At 42.4% G+C, this 17,086-nt stretch overlaps 1 protein-coding gene and 1 pseudogene across 13 annotated transcripts in view; both read left to right on the top strand.

The window, feature by feature from the left end:
* Window positions 1-17,086, top strand: part of Kiaa1217 (KIAA1217 ortholog) — a 295,062-nt gene that overhangs the window by 95,264 nt on the left and 182,712 nt on the right. The window lies entirely within an intron of this gene.
* Window positions 2,622-4,119, top strand: LOC127665184 (DNA-directed RNA polymerase I subunit RPA12-like; annotated as a pseudogene).

Raw genomic sequence — 17,086 nt, 5'->3', positions numbered from 1 at the left:
TAGGCAGCACAGCTGATGCCACTAACAACAATGAGAAAATGGAGGAAGTCACTTCCAGTAGTTTCCCCCTTTAATTATGAGAAAGGAGCAAAGCACAGGAAGTCGAAATCAGAATTGATGGTTTCACATTGCTGTGGTATCTTAGACCAAAACATGCATGTTTTCCAAGAAAAAAATTATATATATACTGGGATTGTTGCCCCTAATATTCCTCCCTTTGTTTTTTGTGATACAGTATTACATTTGTGTTTTAAGCCACCTGCAGTCTCAGCTATTTGAGTAATGTGGAATCCTTGGCAGAGGCAACTCGAGTTTGTTACCATGAAAATCTAGCCACCTCAGGGATCATTTTTACAAATTCATATTTTTTTGCACTTCACGACCTTTGCTTGTGTATATGTGGTAAATGCTCTAACACTGAACTCTGCACTAGAGCCTTGAGCTCCTTTTAATGAAATGTCTGTCTCAAAAAAAAAAAATGTCTTATTAGAGCTTGGGTTTTGCTGTTCTTGTAAACAACAATTTTATTTATTTTTATACTTTTTTATGGAAAATATGATTTTTCAGGTACTATATTCTGATCGTGACTTCCCCTCCCCCATCTCCTCCCAGATCCTCCTCCTTCCCTACTCATCTAGGTCCATGCCTTCTTTTATTCTTTCCCTCTTGGGAAAACAAGTAGTCAAATAAAACAAACAAACCAGAATACAAAAAGGAAGAGAGGCACAAGAGCAGCTTCTTTTGTGAGCAGTTATCAGTTAGAGATAGCACGGTGGGACCCCTACATAGGATGCAGGGCCCTGCTTATGCTGGGAAACTACTGACAGGCCCTGCCTTAGAGGTAGATTTTTATAGTATTTTTCTGAGTCAGATTTATTTATTTTCAGTGCCTTGCTTGTCGCCATGCCAGGGACCCTAGCTATAATGGCTTTTTCTAGGAATAGTGGAAGTTAAAAATAAATGCTTTCTACTGAAAACTTTATAAATCCATGCTTTGTGATAAGAGCTTCTAGGCAACATTTAGTTTTATCGTTATATTAAAATTAGATGTAAAGCCATAATATCCCCACTTGAAGAGAGGAGCCTCAGGGGAGAGGGTAACGAGGAAGGGAGGAGATGAAGAGTGAAGGGTTGTCAGGGAAGATGGATTGACAGTGGTTCTGATGAACAAATAAGAGGTTCCATTTTGAACATTGCAACTGTGAATTACGTTTTAAAATATACATGTAAGATCACTGTGCAGTGAGTATACGGATGCCTTGGTGGACTCTAGTATATGGTATCTCTAGTTTTTAGTGTATAGATTGAAGAGCTCTAGGCTGTCCCTGCTCCTGCCATTCTTCATGTTCCTAGACAAAGAGCGCAAATTCATACTTATGAACTAATAATTTAATGGCTGTTGGAAAATATAACTACATACATTCAAGAGAAGATATATATTGGATACTATCATTTGTCAGCTTGGCCAGGTCTTTGATCAAATACCTATGTACAGAGTCCCCCCTGTAGAGCCCATGCTGGCCTTAAAGACACAGAGCATCTTTGTCGGGTTGTCCTTGTATGCCACCTCGGATGGTTATAAAGGTGTTTTCTAGGTGATTGATACTTAGATTTTGAGCAAAATAGATTACCCTCCAACCTTCGTACTGTGAATAGGCCTTATCCAGCCAGTTGCTGGAGATTCCCTCCTAAGGAAGCTTGAATTCTGCCTCTCCATTGTCTTTAGACTTGATATATAGCATCCCCCCTTTTGGGGGTGCTCTGCTTCTCTAGAGCATCATGGCTAGCACATCACCAAACCGATGTGGGGACCAGCTGAGGACGATGTATGATGAGGTGAAAACTTCCAATCTTGTCTCTCTTTTCCAGAAAAAAAGATCTTTCTGCCTTTCTTTCTTTCTCTCATTCTTTTTTTTTTTTTTTAGTATGTCTTCATTATATAGTTAAAAAAAATGTACATTTGCAACCATGAAAAAGGTAGCTTTCTATTCTGTGACTCAGCTCCATAAATCCTCAGTTCTCATGCACCATCAGAATTCAAGAGAAACAATGTTAGGGGGAGACGGAATGTTAGCAGATGTGATAAAAAATGTTGTCTTGTGTGCTTTTCTTTACCTACTTTAGTGTGTGTGTGTGTGTGTGTGTGTGTACATGCCACATGATTTTCAGGAACTGGTTCATTCCTTCCTCCTTGTTGAGACAATGGTCTCTCTTGTGTCTGCTGAACTGAATACTCCCCGGTCCCCAGGCTTTTTAAATGATTGTCTTGTCTCCTCCCATCTCAAGGTAATGATGCTGGGATGGTAGATAGGAAGGACCTCAGCTGGCTTTTTTAATGTGTACTGTCTGGGATAGGGTTCTGGTCATCAGGCTTGCTAGAGAGTGTGTTTATCTGTTGAGTGTCTCCCTATCCCTGCTTGCTTTTTCTAATGGAGATCTTGTTTTAGAGTTGGAGAACATAAGAAATAAAGTAGGTTTGTATACACCACTTGAGGAGTGGAGTATACAAAAGAACCTAAGGCCACATAATGATGTCCTAAACAAGAGAGAGAAAAAAAAAATTCAGGGGCTGGAGCGCATCCTAGTGGAAGGCACCAGAACTGCACAGGCCTTTCCAAAGAATGGCTGAGCACAAGTACTTTGAACCTTATTGGACACAAAAGGGAGCTTGTCTGATGGTATGTGGCCAGAAGCACAGTTTCGACAAGCCAACATTAAAGTCACAAGCCTTTGCCAAAGCACTGTAAGTCTCTTGGCATTTGCTGAAATTAATTTCCCTGCAAGCAAATTCACATCTCCAACTTCGTTAAACTGAACATTTGAGTAGAGTGTTTCTAGGAGATAACTAAAGCCCAGATTAATGATACAACAGGGTGACAAAAATGAAAGGTGGCATAATCACGCTTATCAAACCCTAGAGTATTTGCAATTTCTCTGTAGTTTGCAACTGGTTGTTTCATCAGGTAAAAGCAGTGATTCCCAGCAGATCCTGTGACTGGAATCAGCGAGCTTGTATCTCATCATACAAAACACTACTTGGCACCTATTACACTCCAAGAAGGTTATGTTTTTAATTCCACACTACTGAAAAGGCAAAGAAATCTGTAATTATACTTCATGCATGGAGATCTGAAAGGAAAAATAAATTCCTACCTATCCACCCCACAGCCACGAATCAGTTCTTGCCTGACTAATCACACATAGGAATCGTATGCTCGACTCGGATTACTTTCGTTTTGGTCTGTTGTGAACAATTAAGAATTTAGACCTAGGACTAGATGGACTCAAAGGGTGACCCAAAGTCTTTTTTTTTATAAATTCTCCTTGTCCTGGCTTGAGCATCCTATTCCTCTTTGGCTAAAGTGTTATTTTCAGGCGGCCCATATTAAACTGTAAATACTCCTGTCAAGGCAGACTTGTTAGTACCATAGCACCTGTCTTTTTATCTGGTCATCAAATCTGCCTGGTGGTGACAAAGGCAAAGTCCTTTTTACTGTGGCATAGAAACAAAGCAACTGTGCTGGGCTAGTGTTCTGTCAACCTGATACAAGCTAGAGTCATGTGAAAGCAAAAAAAAAAAAAAAAAAAAATGCCTCCATCATAGCCCTCCAAACTCGGCTGTCAGAGGACCCAGTGGGAGGGGAGGACTCAGCTAATTCCCTTCTGGGAAGCAATGGAAAATCTTCAAGGCCAGACTCCCGCGCCTCAATAATAAACTCCTCTTCCCCAGTTCTCATCCACCATGGCGCTGGCTCACCCCCTGCTCCAACTTTCAATCAGACTTGGATTTCTGCCCACACTGTGGCTCAGTCCTGCTGCTGCCTGAAGCTGTGGCTTCTTCATTGATGTGTGAGATTTTGGAGGGGAGGTTGTGAAAACCTCAGAAGTGTTCACCAAACTGGGGGGCTACCATACCTATGTCTGTGGACAAGGGACCTGAACCCCAGGGACCAGTGGTTGACAGGCACTGCCCTTGATGTGGTCACGAGGGAATGGCATACCACACCAGACAGATGCGCTCTGCTGACGAAGGATAGACTGTCTTCTATACCTGTATCAACTGCAAGTTTCAGGAAAAGGAAGATTCTTGACCCTTTTTCCTGGCAACTCAGTAACAATCCTTTCTTCCTCTTAGAAGTGAAGACTGGTCTTTGATGCCTTCTTGGTCTCCTCTGGTTACCATGCTTTGTTCTCAGAATAAGATCATCAACCCAGAACACTCCTCTCCCTTGTTGAGTTTACTAAAGTTATTTTTCTATGGGGAAAAAAAGAAAGAAAGAAAGAAAATGCCTCCATAAGATCTGGCTGTAAGGCATTTTCTTTTAAATCTGTGATTGATGGGGAAGGGCCCAGTCTATGGTGGGTGGTGCCATCCCTAGACTGGTGGTCCTGGGTTCTATAAGAAAGCAGGTTGAGCAAGCCATGAGGAGCAAGACAGTAAGCAGCATCCCTCCATGGCCTCCACATCATCTCTTGCCTCCAGATTCCTGCCCTCACTGCGTTTGATGATGAATTGTTTTATGGACCTGTGAGTAAAATAAACCCTATCCTCTCCAACTTGCTCTTTGGTTATGGTGTTCCATTGCAGTAGCATTCATTGCTCATCACCATGTACTAAAGCACTGGGATTGCCATTTCTACCCAGCCTAGCACTGGATATCTGCTTTCTTATTCTTATCAGCTAACTAGGAACGTCTGTACTAATAAAGAAAGCATGTAGTCTAGCAGAAGAAAATAAAAATAGAGGTACTCTGTGATTCCACTTTCCCTAAATGTATAGAAGAATTACAAGCGGGCCTGGAAGACATGCTCATATCCTGTGTTCAGAGAAATATTATTCAAGAGAGTTAAATGGTAGAAGCCACATTTAAGCCAAGAGGTGTGCAAATGGATAGGCATTGGTAGAAGGGAGAGCTTGGCATATACGGCAACACAGATAAGCCAGGAGGGCAGAACATGAAGTGAAATAAGCCAGTCACAGAAGAGACAGTGTATTACTTTATTTCCAGGCAATAACAGATCCATGGAGACTAGAAGTGAAGGACTGCTGCCAGGCATTGAGGAAGGCGAATGAGGAGCCCTTTTGACAAAGAAGTGTTGTTCAACTTTGGGAGAAGAAGGGTTCTAGTAGGTGGTGGCCAGTATTGCATATATAACAATGTGACTGTCCCAGATGACAGACACTGGGATGAATTGAAAATGGTTAACAATGTAAATTTTATAGTTCATATCTTTTACTTCTATTTTTCAATGTGGTATGGAAGCATAATGAACTGCATCACATAAATACAGCACCAATGCATTAGCGGCCCAGCCCACAGAACACTCTGGTCTAAGTATGGGCTGATCTTGGCTAGAATCAAGGGATCTATGGCAAGATCTGGATGCTGGCAAGAGAAAGGCAATTCATGAAGCAGGGTTAGACACCAGCAAGGAAGCAGACCCTGCACAAACTAGGCCAAGCGAGTGTTCCATAGACAGACATTTTAGGCACCATAAGGGCCAGAGCTGTCCTCAAATAGCCTTTGGCTGGCTGTCCCTCAAAGTACTCAAGGTGAGTGGATGGCCGTTATGTCTCACAGAAGAATGAACTGTCCCCGGTGTTGCCTGGCAGTTGGCTCCTCAGAATTCTAAGGACAGTAGACACCATCTGCTTACAGTGTGGAGGAGTTAGGAGCAGAATGAGGAGACCATAACCCTTCCATCTCAACCATATGTGACCAAATATAATGGAAGATTCAGTGATAAGCTTCCCAAGGGACTGTACCCTCTTTTATTGGAGAAAGTGTGCCTGCCTTCCTCCCTCTGCTGGTCCAAGGAACAATGAACAATGGACTGAAAAGTCAGTTAGATATCCATTTAACAATACTTATGCATAGATGTTGGTCTGCATCCTGAAGCAGCTCACATGCTAAAGAAAAAACTGAGTGTTTGATGGCACCTTCTTGTGCCATTAGTCATCCCCCAAAAGGCTACATTCCTTTTTGATCATTGTGTGTGTGTGTGTGTGTGTATGTGTGTGTGTATCTGAGTGTGTGTGCATCCATGTGTGTAAATATGGGCATGCTAGTGGTATGTGTAGAGGACAACCATAAAGAACAACATTAGATGCTGGACCTGACCTTCCACTTTGTTTGAGACAGAATTTCTTGGGGTTTGGCAGGCTAGCTAGCCTGTCAGCTCCTGGGGATTCTCCTGACTCTGCCCCTCATCTCCCTGTAAGAACACTGGGATTGCTCTAACATGCCCAGCCTTTTGTGGGTTCTAGAGATTCATGCTTAGATCCTCGTGTGTCCACAGTAAGCACTTTCCCAACTGAGCCATCTCCCTAGGTCTCCATTCTCCTTTTGGCAGAGAGCATGATGGGACTCCACAGTGAACCTGGAGCGCTCCTGCCCACGTACACTGTTTGCTGCAGTTCATCTAAGTGACCCCTGCTCGTAGGTAGCAGTCCTTTATTTGTGCAGTACACATTGTAAACAGCCCAATCAGCCCTCAGGCTTTTGACTATTAGCATCCCATCTGCTTTATAATGTCACGGTGACAAACAGCTGAGCCAGAAAAGGAAAAAAAAAATATTGATCAAATCTTTCTCTTTGGAAGAAAAATTAGTGTGGCATTAAGATTGCCCTTCACTCAGGTGGAATTCAAAGAAAATGGCAGTGTCGTGATGTTGTACATGAGTACGATTTCAGTTCCAAGAGTTTTCGTCCGTGAGTACCTAAATCTTGGTATCCTCTAGTTAATATTGAAATAATGAACAAAGGTTTCTAAGCATCAAAGGTTTCATAAGAGTTATCACAATAAAAATTGGTAGTTAGTGTTATTTTACTCTAAGAACTGGCTGCAAATATAGAGACGAAATAGGCATGAAAGTTGAGCCCAGGGTGGGAGTTTTATTAAGGAGGCTTAGATGTTTATCTCCTGTACGCCTCATTAGTGGTTTTGTGATCCTGCTCCTCCTGTTATCTCCCTTTGGTCTCACGGACCCTGTCTCTTTGAAAGACAGTGTTGCTACTTGCTGTATGCTGGTCGTGTCAAGTCTTGCAGACCTATGCTCCTCACAGCTAAATTCTTGGCTAGAAGCCCAAGATTGTCATGTTTTAACACCACTGTTTCTACTTGCTTCTTCTTGAATGAGCCTTGCTGTCTTAGGTTGTTCACAAACCGGACTTTTCAGAAACTCGATGTGCAGAACTTGAGTCGGAAGAGGTCTAAGCAGGTGGCTGTCAGGGTATTAGTTGGGTTCTACCATTTTCAAACTGAAAAGGCCATTTCCATTTAGGAAGAATCCGAAGGCCACCTGGAAAACAGTAAGTTTAAATCGAAGCTCAGGATTCTGATTTGTCTTCAGTTAGTTCTTCTTCATTGTAGGTACCAGTGGCAATGTTTTACAAGTTCTTCAGTGGCTGTGTTTTGTGTTCAAGATTTTCTTTGTCCTTCCAGGTACAGAGTTTGGTTCTGATTTCAAGGAGGAGAGCTGAGGCAGGCTGTGACTGTCAGCTCTCTCAGTGATGGGAGAGATGGGAGTTATAGATAAGTTCAGACTCAAATAGAAATGCGATGAGAGAAAGAGGTATGTATACGGGCTTTGCATGAGCATGCATGCCTGTAATAGAGAAGGCATCACAGTCCAGAAAGATCACAGCTCTCAAGCAAGATTTCAGCTAGCTCACAAGAATGTATAGCCCGGGCTTCCTCGCACCTGCCTTTCACCACCGTATACACTGGCATCTCCTCTACCTCTCAAGTCTCAGGAAAAGCAGTCTGTTGACCTTGTGCTTCATGCATGGGTACATCTGGTTGAGCTGTGGTGTTGGGGAACATTATGCTCCAGGTGCAGGCTATAGGAAACAAAAAGATAATGATTTGAAAAGCTTTAAGCTGGTCAAGGTCATGCACTTTGTACAAGAGTGTGTGAAGGTGAGTAGACATGTCCGAAACAGGGGGACCAGGAGGGGAAGAAAATGTCAAAATCGAATTGACCTGTTTCTGCCATGAACTCAGAGTCAGTGCTTTATATCTTTTCTACCCAGGGCCATTTTCATGTATAACTTTGTGTTCTTTGGCTCACATTCTATTGTGCTAGCCCTGGAGTCCTCTTTGCTCAAATGCAGAGTTCATAGGATGATTTGAGCAAGACACACTGGTTGCCACTTGAACCCTCTTCCTGACTGTACTGTAGACTTCTACTTTAGTCAAGACCATCTGCTCAGGGGTGGCTCCATGCACCGGCGCTGGGCTCTGTGAAGTCAATTAGCAACCAAGAAAAGGCCCACTAGTCATGTCCATAGACTGTTCTTATGGAGTAAGAACATAAGTAGTCAGTCACCTGTACTGGAATGTTCTCTGCATTCCACTTTGCTCGCACTGAGTTATGCTTCTTGTTGTTTTCAAATGAGAGCATAAAATACTTTGTTTTGATTTTCTCTCTGGATGATCAGCTGTGTCTTAGTCTGTGCTCTGTTGCTGTGAAGAGACACCATGGCCAAGGCAACGCTTATAAAAGAAAGCATTTAAATCGGGGCTTACTGTTTGTCATTACAAGAACAAGAAAGTGGCAAGCCTTTAGTAGACAGCCTGTTGAGGAAACATGTTTCTCTTTGAAATAACGTCTGCAATTGCTAATCTTTGTTGTCAACTTGACACACCTGGGAAGAGGGAACCTTGATTGAGGAATTACTCCATAAGAACAGGCAAATACTGTACCGTGGAGCTATACTACAGTCTCCTATTAGATATTAATGAGGTTTAGCTGTTTAATTAATTGCCGGAAAGCACCTTTTTGATGTTCACTTAAGGAGGCAACTCATTGAGTCTTACATGCTCACATAGTGATGCCTGTCTAATACTCTTTGAGAACTGTAGTTTTCTTTTTCCATATCTGTGAATCCCACATCTATGAATTTAACCAGCTTTGGACTCATTAAAAATATTTAGATAGAAAAATTTGACCATGTTGAAAATATGCAGCCCCCCCCCCCTTAGTCATTATTCCTTAAATGATAGAGTACAGTAGCAGCTTACTTGGTATTTACTGTGTTAGTTACTATAGAGCTCTAGACAGGATTTAGGTATGTGTGTAGAAGGGCGCTCCTAGTTATTTGCAGCTGCAGAATTTCTTATAAGGGTCTTGAGCAGCCTCAGGTTTTAATTTCTACAGGTGTGTAGTCCTGAAACTAACCCTCCATTGATAGTGAGTGATAATGAACGCTTATTTCCTGTTATACTTAGTGTGGGGGGAAATATAAGTAAAAACAGTATTTTGCTTTGAGCATAACATATATCTCCTTTACCCCAGAACCGAAGGCAGGAAGTAAATTCCTTCAGTGTATGTATCTCTCCAGAGCTTATGCTTTATAGACCTAGGGGCAGTAGTACTCATGGGAAACTGGATTTGAAAGGCCAGGATTTAGTAAACCAAAAGTTGTATATTGAGTCTGGATGTTGTTATCAATTAAATAAGACTATGAATAAATATCTCATCAGGCTTAATGACCTTTAGATAAAATCATGCCTACAAACCTGATATTGCTTCAGCCTCCTGATACTGACAATCTGTGAAGTTTAGTGACTATTGATGAAGGGGCTGTCCTAAGGAATAGGAGGAGGTTTAACAATGATGAGAAAGTTGATGGGAAAGCACTCTTTGGGCCTACGCTATACAGGTAAGGGGATAAGGGCAAAGAAAGCTCTATTTGGGATTTATTGATGTGAAATTTACCTAAGAAGTCACAGGTGTGGCTTGTGTAATACTAGGCAGGGACTTAAAAAGCCTGTTTTTAAGTCGATTTTCACTTTCAGAGGACTTGGCAGTAAGTCACCAGGTAGAGAGTTTGCAAGGCTTCAGAAAAAAACTTTAGACAAAGCAAATGGACCCCTCATTTTAGTGGGGCTTCGTGAACATGTGATCAAGCGGTTAAGCTGGCCGGTGTCAGGATCCTGGTGTCCTCCTGTGCCTTACAGAGTCAAACACTCTTGGGGTTTTCATTCCAGTGCTGGGGATTGAACCTAGAACCTCTTGCACCCTAAGCGAGTGCTCATGGTTCATTGTGTAAGACCCTTTCCCTAATAGAAGCATTTTAAAGGAGAAAACCAAAGCAGCAGCCAGGATACTGTCTTATCCCAAATTCAATACTAGAAATGCAGGGGTTGGGTGAGTGTGTTATTGTGAAATATATTGGTGTTTCCTGGGCTCTCTGGAGACTGCAAGTCAGCAGTATTCACCAGCTGAACTGATAAAAGAGGCTCTTAGGTGTTTTAAGGGGAAGCCATCAATGCAAAGCTTGGATAGAAAAAGACACGGGGATCCAGCAGTACAGATGGTACCTTAATGAAATTCCAGTTCAGGAAACAAGACAAGGCTGTTCTGATTAAGGTGGAGAAGGTAGGGGAAGCTGGCAGCCTGAAGGAAGAGCTGACAGGGGACCAGGAAAGCTGACATGAGGCAGAGGGTGGGCAGGGAGTCAAGTAGGACTGTGAAGGGTGGAAAGTCAGCAGCTCAACCAGGAGAAGCAGCGAGATCTCGGCACTCATCAAGGTAGCACTGCGCATACTCCGGCAGCGAGGCCCAGGGAAGCCCACTCTCCTCGCTGAGAAGAGGAGGAAGCTGTTTGGGTTTTAGATGACACTGATGAGTCACGGTGTCTGTTTTTATCCCCAACACAACATTTCTAGTTTTTAGGGGGCCTGACGATGCGGAGTGGGAGCGGGAAGTGTGGATGACATAATGGTCAGAAGAGCTGTCAGAAGACTGCTTTAGAGGAGAGCTTGTCTTAGAATCCACAGACACCCACGGATTGTCTAGCAGGACGCTCATGCTGGTTTTGAATGGCGGCTTCATAGGGTACAAGCTGTAGAGAGGACATAGAAAAGACAAGTGTGCCGTGTGGACGGAACGTGAATGAAGGATGGCTTCCAAAGCGCACATCACAACATTTTATGGACTGGAAGAAAATTAGATGGTAGTGAAGGAAGGGCAACAGATATCCAGTGAAGAGCAAGGAATTAATCTGCAAAGACCTTGCAGGCTGCGGGATGGCAGATAGTGGACTGGGGAAGTGCAACTCCTCCTTGACTAATGAAGCCTTGGAGTGATGGAATGCCAATCACAGATTGAGAGGAAGTGAAAACTGTCATCTAGTTTGATTTGAGGACCACATGTCAGACTTTGGAGGAGTGATTACATTTCCCAGTACAACTCCCTGACGGGCCACCTCATTGGAGCACACCGGTAGCCATTTGATTAGGGATTTGTGGCCACAGTGGAGTGTGTAAAAAGGAAAAGGTTGTATCAGTAAATGTGCTGAAGTAACCAGTACTAGACAACAGACTTGTTGGAAATGTCTAATGATCAGCAAGTTGTATAATACGAGATGCCTAGGTTGGGGGCCTAAGTGGGAGGGTATTTTATATCAATGGTCGAATAACTGTAGTCATTTAGAAATGTGATTGAAAGCAAAGTAGAAAAATGATGTCAAGCAGATAGGGACAGACAGCAAGACAATAATTACTCTTCTTTGCAAGGATAAAAGGAAAAATATATGATTAGGAGATACGCATTTTGAGTTTGTCTGATACTGGCATCATCTCCACCCCTACTGCCCACCAATGTAATACTGAGTGAGTTTATTAGTCTATCGTTAGTCCTTTGGGGACTGGCTCAGGATCTTACAGGTAGATCTTGTCAGTAGAAAGATCAAGTAAGAAACCACACTGTACTACGTTCCTGTTTCAGCCTGAGGAAAGTTAGGACTCTATCATTAGCTCCACAAGTGGAGAAGGAATAGGAGCCATTGCGAAGAGCGTGAATGGCTTCAAAGTTGTGGAAAACAAGGCTTCCAGGCCAAGCAAAACTTGAACTCAGTGTGGAAAAATGTTGAGCGATAAGTTATTACTGTTAATAATAAATGCATATTGGCTACAGCTGTTCTGTATTTCTTTTGATGATAAACGAATAGGACCAAAGCTTAACGGAATGAGGAATAGATTGCAAAGACGATAGTGTAACTGATACTAAATACCGAGGTAGGTCAGGGGCCGGGTGTGTCTCCTTCCAAGAATCTTTGACGTGATGACCAGTTGTGTGTACAGAAGAAATACATATTTTACATTTATCAAAGGACTGAAATTGCCCTCGAACATAAAATTAGGGCAAACCCTCTTGGCTCTTTCAACCAGATGTCAAAATTTGGGATCCTGTGGGCATGGCTCGGATATAAAATGCCTGACACACAAACACGAGGAACTGAGTTCTAATCCACAGCATCCACATACAAACAGGATGCAATGTTTAGCCTCAATTGCTCCAGTGCTGGAGGATGCTGGGAGAAGTACATCTCTGGAACTCCTTGGCTGGCCAGTCCAGCAGAATCAGTGAGATCCATGGAAAGACTTCAGAAGCATAGGGTAGAGATTGCTGGAGAAAGCTGCCCACGGTCAACCTCTGAGTGCACACATATAGGCAAGCACACCAGCACACACGTGTGCACACATCTCTGGTCTCTAAATGCACACGTGTCCATACACCTATGCTAACATAGACACACTACTACATACACAGATTTGTTTGAGGGATTGTAAGACAGTTTTAATAGGCATTTCCTCTTTCACCACAACTATATGTTCAGCTCTGTTTTAATTACTGTTTCCATCCTGCACAGTGGTGTTTATGGGTTTTCCTTCCATGGTTTTGCTTAATTAGCAGTTTCCTTGATGCCTCTAAACCTTGTAAGTGGACCTTCTATATACTTTTTCTCCACTGTAACTTCAGAACCCCACATCAGAGGTTTAATAGTTGGAGAATGAGTGATGGATGTTCTAAACTGTGGGCTTAGAAGAATATCATTTTAGTGAGCTCATGGAAGCTACAGTGTCACTAAAATGTATTTTCCAACCTTTGGTAACTAAGTTGTGCTAACTATTAGAAGCCTGTGTTATTGGAACCAAGAAACTTCATCTCTACTCATGGTCTTTTAAGATGCAAATGGTATCCACACAACAGCTTGAATGTGGATGGTTATGACAGCTTCATGATAGGGAAAAATATCCATGAGGTACTGAGTTTGGTTAATAGGATGCAGACTTATCGGAGCAGCTTAGTACACATTATAATGCCAGTGAATCCTGACTATGCTTCTGTGTAAAGCAGTCCAGGCCCAGACAACCACCCCTTGTGATTTCATATACATGGCATGCCCAGAGCAGGCAAATCCATAGAGACATGAAGGAGACCAGGTTTGCCCATGGCTGTGGAAGTGAAGAGGGAGGAGAAGTAACAGCTAGTGGGGGGTGGGGTTTCACTGTGGTGTGATAAGCATGTTTTAAAGGAAACTGCCAATAGTCTCCTTTGGGGACAGACGGAAAACCACAAGAGTGGGCTGTAAATGGCTCCACTCGAGGCACAAGCAAGAAAAAGGAAAAAAAACACGCAGAGTATGGTGTTCACACACTACAAATTTATTCCTGCTGAGACTGGATTGATGGCTCAGTGGTTTAGAGCAGTTGCTGTTCTTGTAGAGGATCTCAGTTTGTGTCCCAGGACATAGGTTGGGTTGCTGATAACAGCCTGTAATTCCAGCTGCAGGGAATTGGAGGCACTCTTCTGGCCTCTGTAGGCACTGTAGTCATACTAACACTACTCACAGGCACATATACATAATTCAAATAATAGTAAAACCGTTTAGAACTTCTTTTTTTTTTTTTTTTTGCCTTTAGAGGGTACTCATTTTTCTTTAGACTGGATGCACAGCTCATCTTTTTTTTTTTTTTTTTAGATTTATTTATTTATTTTGTGTATATGAGTACTCTATCTGTTTGTACACGTGTATGTCAGAAAAGGGCATCAGATCCCATTACAGATAGCTATAGCCACCATGTGGTTGCTAGGAATTGAATTCAGGACCACTGAGAGACCTCATTCAGCATAAGCAACTTCAGTATCCTTTAAAATCCCAAATTGAAATCTTTCTCCCTGATTTTCTCAAATTCTGTCTTCAATGTTTAGAGACGTGGTTCTCAACCTGTGGCTTGCCACCCCTTTGGGTCTCTGAGGACTATCAGAAAAGGCAGATCTTTACCGCATAATTCATAAGAGTGGCAAAATTACAGTTATGAAGTAGTAACAAAAGTAATTTGGTGGTTGGGGGTCAGCAGGACATGCAGAACTGAATTAAAGGGTCACAGCCTTAGGAAGGTTGACCTCTGACTTAGGGAATGCTCACGGCTACAGCTCATTCCAAGGCACACCAAGAGGCCAGGCTATGTGGTGCTACACTGGAAGAAAGGTATATCTAACTGTGTAACTTGGGCTCTGTGCCATTTGGGATCAAGGAGGGGGTACAGCTGGAAGAACTACCTGATGTGGTCCCTTTCCTTAGAGAGTGTGAAATTGATGCTACAGATGCTATGCTCCTGGTGGGCACTGCTAAAGCTCCTACTCCCTCTCCCTCTCCCACCTTCCAGCCCTTCTTCCCTCCCAACCGTCACTGAAGTATCCATCACGGGGCTGAAGTAAGACAAGGATCCCCTGAACCAAGCAAAGTAACTTATTGTGATCCTTGCTGCTGGGAGGATGTGTACATGCGTGCACACGTGTGTATGCATGTGCATGTGCGTGTGTCTGTGTGCCTGTGTTTGTGTGTGTGTGTGTTCCATTGTGTAGAGATGACTCTATGCCACCAGTCCCAAGACATGCAGACCCCTCTTTCTGACTGTCCCGACCGCCTCTTTCTGCTCTTTCCTCCCCAGGAATATTGAATCATGCTCAATAAGTTGCTGAGTCTGGGGGATGAAGCTGTTCTTATCCCTATCTGACTCCTATCAAAATAGTCATCACTATAGAAAAGGAAAACTAAGAAATGCATTCTCTCTGGGTGAAGTAGGACTCGGTGTCCCAGCTTGTAAGAGAATTTTTCTAAAAATGTCTTCTCAGAAGCATTCTCCAGGTGTCTGTAATAGGATTCCCTTTCTTCTGCCTCTACATGTCAGCAAGATCTGTATAGGCTAGTGTCTAGAATCCAAAAAATCCAAGATTTAAAATGCTCCAAAACCTAAGACTTTTTGTGTGTTTGGCATGACACCACATATGGAGAATTTCACACCTGCTCTCATAAGGTGTCACAGTCTAAGAGAAAGTCAAATCTGATAAAAGCATTACCTGCAGGTTTCAAATATCAGGTATAGAGGAAGCTATGTAGCTTTTGTGTTAACAGCTTTGGTTCTTGTCCAAAGCAGTCTTGTGTATATGCCAATATTTTTAAAAATCCAAAATATTTCTGTAGCCAGGAATTTCAGAAAAGGGTGCTCAGCCTGCTTTAAGCCCAACCTCGGTGCGGCTGTCCAGGAGGCCAACTGGAGAATGAATCATCATGGTAAAATGGTTCATTCAGTCCATTCGACAAAAGGAAACTCCATAAGCCTTTTCAGCTCAGCCTGTAACTGAGATCTGCTCTTCTTAGGATATTTAATTGCTTTCACTTCTGTGTAAGCACAGTGTTTAAGGGATGATGGATCCAGGGCCAGCCAAGGATCCCAAAATGTGTGATGTGCATGTCTCTTATATAAGATGACACAGAACTTGCCAGTTGCCCTTGCACTTCTTTCTGCACACTTTAAATAATCTCTGGATCACTAAGGATACTAATACAATGCAGATGCTGTCAGAAATTGTTGTGTTAGATTGTTTAGAAGATATAGTGAGACTACAATCTGTTGTGCGGTCTTTTTTTTTTTCCCCTCGCAAGTACCCTCCATCTGCCCATGATTGTCTTTGGGTCTAGAGGACTCAGACACATGAATAACATCTCTCCTTTCCAAGGATGCTTTTCTGGGAAGTTTCATAAAAATCAAGTCAGGGAGAAAGTGTATCTCTTTTTATACTGTCTGTCATGTCCTCAGACTCCTTTGCTGCTTATTTTCATGAATTGAACTTGTAGTACAATTTCATCAGTGTGGCTCACAGGCTCAGGCATGCAAATGACTTTTAGGAGATTCGTGATTTCCCACTGGCTTTGCTGGCTGCAAGTTGGTGGCCTCAGACAAGTATTTGATCTTGCCTAATTCCATCTTCATTAATATGAGGGTTGAAGTGAATGATCTCAAAGTTCCTCTAGAGTGAACATTGTGGGACTGAAAGAAAAAAAAAAGTAGTTATACAGACTGGAACTACCTTTACTGGTTCCTAAAATGCTATCCATTATTCAACTGTTTGAAAGGAGAGCTGATGTATAGACCTTGGACAAATAACTACAGTCAAGCCAAGTCCACCACACTGCCCTTGCTAGCATGAAATTATTCTTGAAGGCAAAATATTGTGGCCTTTGTAGCCAGCAGCTTGATTTGGAGAAGTACAGTCCTCTTTAGGCTGTAGTAACTGATGAGCCCTCTGTATAGATACAGACAGGGCCATGGTTATACACCTCAGCTACACTGGAGGGTAGCTCTTGGTTCAAAGGTAGGAAAGCAAACACTCAAAACAAATGATTGTCATTAAACCTAAGTGTTACCATAATTGCAGAGATTTGCCTCACATACCTGACCGATTTAGCAGATGACAACAGAAAATATGGACTCTTTTTTTTTTTAATTAAAGTTTTTAAACTGAATGTGCCATACGTGGAAAACATCTTTATACATGCAAACTCTGTACATACACTTCCAAAGAAAAGGTTTTGCTACAGGTTCCAGTCCTTTATAAATTATAAACTGTGGCTAATAGTTTCTTTGGATAGCTTCTCCCCAAGTAGCATGTGCGTATTTGAGTAACTAGATGTGTTCACAGCGATGTAAACTGTGTGTACTTACTGTGTGCTCTGCCTCTGACATGTCTAGTTAGTCAAATTACTCCCTATCAACTCATACAAACACAGTCCTTAATGGCTGCATTATTGACAAATATGTAGATTACAAATTAAATGAGCATTTCTCTCGTTCTGACCTTTCTTAATGCCTGACTCCTGCATTCTGTCTTTATTGTTAGAAAGGCAAGGTGCTTTATGTGCCATGGTTTGTTTTGTATCTCAGTGGGGCTTTCTCTACCTCTTCTATGTATAGGCTAAATTTCTAAAAGTAGAATTGATTGAATGTT

This window comes from Apodemus sylvaticus, chromosome 14 (genome assembly GCF_947179515.1).
Source record: "Apodemus sylvaticus chromosome 14, mApoSyl1.1, whole genome shotgun sequence".
NCBI lineage: Eukaryota > Metazoa > Chordata > Mammalia > Rodentia > Muridae > Apodemus > Apodemus sylvaticus.
The sequence above is the reverse complement of the archived record's forward strand: the minus strand, read 5'-3'. Positions and strand labels throughout refer to the sequence as shown.